We start from the raw sequence: 7,445 nt of genomic DNA on the forward strand, positions 1-7,445 counted from the left end.
ATCTTGTACAGTTCTCTTTACTCTCTCTCTCTCTTTTTTTTTGGAGACAGGGTCTTACTCTGTCTTGCAGGTTGGAGGTGTTCAGTGGCACAGTCTTGGCTCACTGCAGCCTTGACCTACCAGGCTCAGGTGATCCTCCCACCTCAGCCTCCCGAGTAGCTGGGACTACAGGTGTGTGCCACCAAGCCCACCTAATTTTTGTATTTTTTGTAGAGATGGGCATCTCACTATGTTGTCCAGGCAAGTCTCAAACTCCTGGCCTCAAGTGATCCTCCTGCCTCAGCCTCCCAAAGTGCTAGGGATTACAGATGTGAGCCAGCACGTCTGGACCCTCTTCGCTCTCCTGAAATGAAATGTCTAGAATGATCCAGAATGCTGCCCTCCCTTCTGCCAGTAGATGTCTAGTAGAACCCACCATGATAAGCAAGCCCCCATTCCACATTTCCAAAACGTTCTTTAACTGTCATGCAGTGTGACCCCCAGACTACACTGAAAACCACTCTCCCAAATGAAGTTTTTTCCTAAGGAGCCCAGAGCACTTTGTTCCTCATTACCTTCCCCAAGTCTTAGGCCCCTGACATCCCTATAAAGAGTCTTCCTTGCCGGCAAATAGCATGTGCAAAAAGGTTCCACGGGCGGCCCACCAGCCCTACAACCAACCTTGGCTTTGGCTTGGCTGAGAACCCACCCACAATTTCCCCACTATCATCAGTGACCACTCTCATTTCAAAGACGTGGAAAGTAAAGTTCAGAGACAGATGAAGACGTCGGGACTGACATTTCCTACACGCCTTCTAGGTGTGCATGCAGTGTCTTACTGCTCCCAGCATCCTGGGTAGAGAAGACATCATCCCATTTTACAGGGCTAAAAATTGAGGCTGGGTGTGATGGCTCACACCTGTAGTCCCAGCACTTTGGGAGATTGGGGCAGGCAGATCACCTGAGGTCAGGAGTTCGAGACCAGCCTGGCCAACATGGTGAAACCCCGTCTCTAGGAAAACTACAAAAATTAGCCAGGTGTATTGGCTGATGCCTGTAATCCCAGCTACTTGGGAAGCTGAGGCAGGAGAATCGCTTGAACCTGGGAGGCAGAGGTTGCAGTGAGCCGAGACCACACCACTGCACTCCAGCCTGGATGACAGAGTGAGACTCCATCTCAAAAAAAAAAAAAAAAAAAAATTGAGTAGCAGGGCACCAAGGACCTTTTCTCTGGGTCACAAAGCTATTGGTTGACAAAATGAGAACTGGGAGGTAGGACCTCTAATTCCAAGCCACTGCACCCTCCTGCCTCTATGACAAAGGATAGAGGGGCTGGGACCCACTCTTCCCGACAGCAGCTGCAATCCAATCAGAAAGTAGGCAGCGCATCTGGATGCTGTGAGTCAGTGCTCAGAGGAGGAGGCCGTGGCACACAGGGCAGTCACCGCAGTCCTGGCACAGCCGGGTCTCTGCCGTACACTGCCACAGCCCACCTGGCTCTGTGCGTGGGCGGGAAGGCATGTTTCTTCCATGAGCAGGAGGTGATTAACGAACACCGGGTGAGGACGAGTGGGTAGAACAAGGTCAGAATCTCAACTTAGCCTTCGAGATCGTGTCAAGCTCATTTCCCTGCGATGTCTGGTCTCCGTCCCACTCTGGGGTGTCAGCTTCCCGGAGACTCGCCCAGGTCTCCTGCCTTCCGAGCTCTTGCCTTGCTGCTGCTTTCAGCCCTGACTTTCACAGCTGCTAGTTGCCCACTCCTTAGCCTGGCATTCAAGGCTGCAATGCCAGCTTCAGCTTCACCCCCATTTCCTGCCACAAACCCTCCACTCTGGCCAAATTCCTCCCATGCCATGACTTTCCTGCCTCTGAGCCTCTGCCTATGATCCCCCCCACCACCCCCCAGGCCTGCCCTCTTCACCCATTTCACCTGTTAGGCTGACAGGTCAGGTTTGAGTCCAGTGAACCTGATTCCAATCCCTGACTTTGCCAACTTATCAACCTGTGAGGCATCGGGCAACCTCCTGAATCTCTCTGAGCTTCTTCTTCTTCTTCTTCTTTTTTTTTTGGGACAGAATCTCATTCTGTCACCAGGCTGGAGTGTAGAGGTGTGATCTCGGCTCAATGCAGCCTCCGCCTCCCAGGTTCAAGCGGTTCTTGTGCCTCAGCCTCCCGAGTAGCTGGATTACAGGTGCCTGCCACCACACTGGCTAATTTTTGTCTTTTTAGTAGAGACGGGGTTTCGACATGTTGGCCAGGGTGGTCTCGAACTCCTGACCTCAGGTGATCCACCCGCCTCAGCCTCCCAAAGTGCTGGGATTACAGGTGTGAGCCACCGCGCCCGGCCTATCTCTCTGAGCTTCTGTGTCTGCACATAAAATGCCACTGGATTCAACTCATTTTTATTGAGCTCCTACTGTGTCTACAACAGTCTGAGGATTTAGCAGTGAAGAAAGGTGATTTTTTTTTTTACTGCTTATCCTTGTGTACTTTTAAAATGCTGTACCACGTGCAGGTAAAATTTATTTTTAAATTTTATTAAAATGAAAATTATCAAGGTAATGAGACTTAGGAAGAGGGAAAATATTAATATCTTACTCCAGTGGCTTCTACGAGGATGAAGGGAGGCAACCCAGTCCAGTGCAGGGTCTGGGGCCCAGCAAAGAAGTGCTCACTAAATTGCAGCCATCGTCAAAATGCTGCCTTCTCCAAGCCTCTAAGGAGCCTCCTGCAGTTAAACCTGGCCTCACCCCCACTGGAGTGTGATGGCGCCTTTGTTTGTACTATGTCATTTACTCACCTACCCATCCACCCACCTGTCCTCTATCCATCCACTTACCCACCCAGCCATCGCTCATACTTTCACCCACTCATTGATTACTTATTGCAAACCACCTTAGCCCATTTTATGCTGCTATAACAGAATAGCATAGACTGGGTAATTAATTAATTTATTTATTTATTTTTATTTTTATTTATTGATATATTTTTTGAAACAGAGTCTCACTCTGTTGCCCAGGCTGGACTGCAGTGGCATGATCTCGGCCAACCGCAACCTCTGCCTCCCGGGTTCAAGTGGTTCTCCTGCCTCAGTCTCCTGAGTAGCCGGAATTATAGGCACACACCCCCACACCCGGCTAATTTTTGCATTTTTAATAGAAACAAGGTTCCACCATGTTGGCCAGGCTTTTCTCGAACTCCTGACCTCAAGTGATCCGCCCGCCTCGGCCTCCCAAAGTGCTGGGATTATAGATGTGAGCCACTGTAATTTATAATTACAAGGTAATTTATAATGAACAGAAATGTATTGGCTCACAGTTCTGGAGGCTGAGAAGTCAAGGGGCCACATCTGGCAAAGGCTTTCTTGCTGTGTCATCCCATGGCAGAAGGCCCAAAAGAGGGTACGGAGTGGGGCAAGAGGGAGCTAAACTAGTCCTTTTATAAGGAACCCAGTCCCCAGTAATGGCATTAATTTATTCAGGAAGGCAGTACCCCCATGACCCAAATACTACCTCCCATTAGGCCCACCTCCCAACACTGTCACATTGGGGATGGAGTTTCCAACACATGAACTTTGGGGGACACATTGAAACTATGGCACACACCAGCCATGTGCCAGGTCTTCTGCCAGGTGGGTAGGAGCGAATGATAAAACAGTTCCAATCTTTCCCCTCATACAAGTTTCTGCTGGGTATGGGAGAGATGACCCACCATGGAAAGTATTTGCTACACAACGTACAAGCTTTGTGGATTATATGCAGAGTACATGTGCTCCATAGAGCAGGTGGCAGGGGCAAAGGACTTGCAGAGAAGGGATATCAAGTTGAGACCTGAAGATGGTCCCGGCAGATGAAGGCAGAGGAGAGGACATTCCATGGGCAAGGCAGGAGGTAAGAAGGTGTGTAGAGAAGATAAGAACAGCCGGAATGTTGAGTTTCATGTTGAGAGCAGCAAGGCGCTGGAGAAGTGACCAAGGACCTCACAGATTATGTAAGGAATGTGATCCTTGTCCCAGGAACAGGCTTCAGAGGGCTTCCAGCAAGGGAGGGACATGAGAAAGTTCTGGCGTTGGAGAGAGAACTCTGACTGCACTGTGGTCACCAGGTTGGAGTGGACAGGATTGGGTTTGGCAGTGATGGTGTGTAGAAGCCAGCTGGCACAGCTGGAGCAGAGATTCCCCAGGCAGGAGGGGTGCTGGGGGTCCGCAGCAGAGCAGGGAAGCGGGAGCAGAGAATGAGGAAGGTCAGAAGATTACCCTAGTCTTTTTTTTTTTTTTTTTTTTTTTTGAGATGGAGTCTTGCTCTGTCACCTAGGCTGCAGTGCAGTGGTGCAATCATGGCTAACTGCAACCTCTGCCTCCTGGGTTCAAGCAATTCTCCTGCCTCAGCCTCCCGAATAGCTGGGATTACAGCCACCACCATGCCCAGCTAATTTTTGTATTTTTAGTAGAGACAGGGTTTCACTGTGTTGGCCAGGCTGGTCTCGAACTCCTGACTTTGTGATTCACCCGCCTTGGCCTCCCAAAGTGCTGGGATTACAGGTGTGAGCCACCGCGCCTGGCCTCCCCCCAAATTTCTACCAGAAAAATTCTTACCTTCCTGAAAAGTTGAAAGACCAGTACCACAAACACATTTGCTTCTACCTAGAGTCAACAATCATTGATATCTCCAGCTTTGCTCTCTCAAGACACAGCAAAGTGGGTGGATTTTCTTTTTCTGTACCATTTGAAAGTCAGTTTCAGACATGGTGATGCTTCACCCTGAGCTGCATCTCCTGAGAATGAAGGCATTTTTCTCCTGAATCGCAGAACCAGTATCGCACCTCGGAAACACAACAGGAGTGACGTCTGCTGCCCAGTTTGTGTCCAGATTGTCCCGAGTGTTCCAGGATGGCCTTTCATGGTTGGGTTTTTGTTTTGAGAGCCGGGGTCCCATCAAGATGCCAGCGTCGCATTTGGTTGTCTCTTTAGTCTCCAAGAAAGACTCTGGAGGTGGAATGTGTAGGGCTTGATGAGTCACTGGGTTTCAGGGGTGGAGGGCAGGGAGGATCCGGGCGATGACCGGGTTCTGGTTTGGGCAGCCAGTGGTGCAATCCTTGGCATGAGGAATTCTGGAGAAGGAACAGATCTCAGGGGAGAGTGGGTTTTGGAAGGGCCGAGTGTGAGGAATTGTCTGGCTGTCAGGTGGGAAGCTCAGGAGATGGTAGCCAGATACAGTGAGGGCTGTGTTAGCTTCCTGGGGCTGCCAAACAAATGACCAGAGATGGGGTGGCTTAAAGCAACAGAAATGTGCTTTCTCTTAGCTCTGGAGGCTGGAAGTCCAAAATCAATGTGTCAGCAGAATCCTGCTTTTCCCAAGGGCTCAAGGGAAGAATCCTTCCTTGTCTCTTCTAGCTCCTCGTGGTTTTCAGCAGTCATTGGCGACGCTGCGCTCCAATCTCTGCCTCCGTTTTGGCACATGGCCACCTTTCCTCTTGTAGTTCACATGGCCCTCTTATAAGGACACCAGTCATTAGGTTTAGGGCATACCTTCCTGCACTGTGACCTCATCTTAATTTAACTAATTACATCAGCAAAGACCCTGTTTCCAAATAAGCTCACGTTCTGAGGTTCCTGGTGGACACCAAATTTGGGGGGCACATTATCCAACTCAGTATACGGTCAGCAGCATCTAAATGGTGACTGAGACAGCAGGAATGGCTGCAACTAGCCAGGGAGAGCAGATGGAGGAGGAGGAGAGGGAAGGAGGGGAAGGGGCCCTAGAAAAGAACCAGGGGGCTTAGTCACAGTCTGGAAGGGAGGAGGGCGTGGCTCTACAGGGTCAAGTGCTGTGGGGTATCAAGTAGAGAAGGGCTGAGCCGCATGCGGCCTCTGGATTCCACGATGAGCTGGCCGGAGACTTTGGCAAGAGCAGTGTCAGGAGACCGCTTGGGGAAAACCAGACTGCATGGAATTTTGTTTTTACATTTCAGACCCTGGCCTCATAGACCTCTTTTTTATTTGTTTGTTTTTTGAGACAGAATCTTGCTCTGTCACCCAGACTGGAGTGCAGTGGTGCCATCTTGGCTCACTGCAACCTCTGCCTTTTGGGTTTAAGCAATTCTTATGCCCCAGCCTCCTGGGTAGCTGGGACTACAGGGGTGCACCACCACACCCGGCTAATTTTTGTATTTTCACTAGAGACAGGGTTTCATTATGTTGGCCAGGCTGATCTCAAACTCCTGGCCTCGAGTGATCCACCCGCCTCGGCCTCCCGAAGTGTTGGGATTACAGATGTGAGCCACGGTGCCCTGCCCTCATAGGCCGCCTGAAGGCAAGTGGAATAAGTGGCTCTTCTTACATATTTATCTTGCTGTTGTCAGTTCTTCCGTCGGGCTGTAAGCCCCTCCAGATTAGGGGCCAGATTAGATTTTGTTCCCTGTAACTCTCCCAGACCCCTGCGGGACCCATGGCCTCCTGTGAGCATCAGCACTCACAGCCCCAGCACGTCTGCCCCAGGGCGGCCACCACCTGTGCTGAGAGAGGGTTCCTTATAGGATAGGAAGGTGCCAATTTCAGCTGCAACTATTGACCCTTTTTGCGTGACTTCACATGCATGGATTTGCTCATTGAACCCTAACCCTAACCTCTAGTAGTAGGAGAGTACTATAGTACTAAAATACTATAGGAGTACTATTGTTACTCCAACATAGCAGATGAGGAAACCAAGGCACAGAGAGGTCAAGTGGCACAGGAAGTGAGGGAGCCAGGATCCAGACTCGGTGATTTGGCTCCGGAGAGCACAGTGCCTTGCAGAGCGCATGGCTTCACACTGACCATTGAATGGGCTCCAAGGTCATCAGCAGATCTCAGGTGAACCTATGGATGTGCTCCTGGAGCTCCCTGGAGTTCTTCTGGGTCTGACCTCACTTGGGGCCTGGCTGCACGCGCTGTTCTTTACTTCCTGGGATAAAGAGCAGACATTGGCCCTGAGCAGTGTGTGTCATCAGAAGGGCAGGTGCAGGCCCAGAGCAGGGGGCTTCCAACCTAAACGTGACCATTCTCCTCACAGAGCCCCTGCAGACTGGAGACTTTGACCCCACAGGTCACTTGCAGCTGCCCACCACTTTCTCACCTCACCTTTCATGTCTCAGGTGTGTTTCTTTCAGCTGAAAGCCCCAGAGGGACCACGCCTGGCCCTTCCTGGCTCAGCTGCCCCATAGTGGTGAGGTTTTCTGGCTTATTTTTTCAGTTGTTATTAGAGGTCTTCGTTATCTTTCTCATGAGTGACTAAAGCCTATTATCCCTAGGCAAGTTCCTGCCTGGCCGGTGGGTGGGAGCCTCCAGTGTCTGCATCTTCCCCCACACCACCCCCGGAGCCTGAGCTCACACAGCTGGGGTGGGGAAGAACCTGCCTGCGGCCCGTGGGAAAGCTGGGGAAGGAGGGGAGCCTTCTGTCCATGCTGAGGGGGCAGCTGCCGTGCCAGCC

This window comes from Pan paniscus, chromosome 9 (genome assembly GCF_029289425.2).
Source record: "Pan paniscus chromosome 9, NHGRI_mPanPan1-v2.0_pri, whole genome shotgun sequence".
Taxonomy (NCBI): domain Eukaryota; kingdom Metazoa; phylum Chordata; class Mammalia; order Primates; family Hominidae; genus Pan; species Pan paniscus.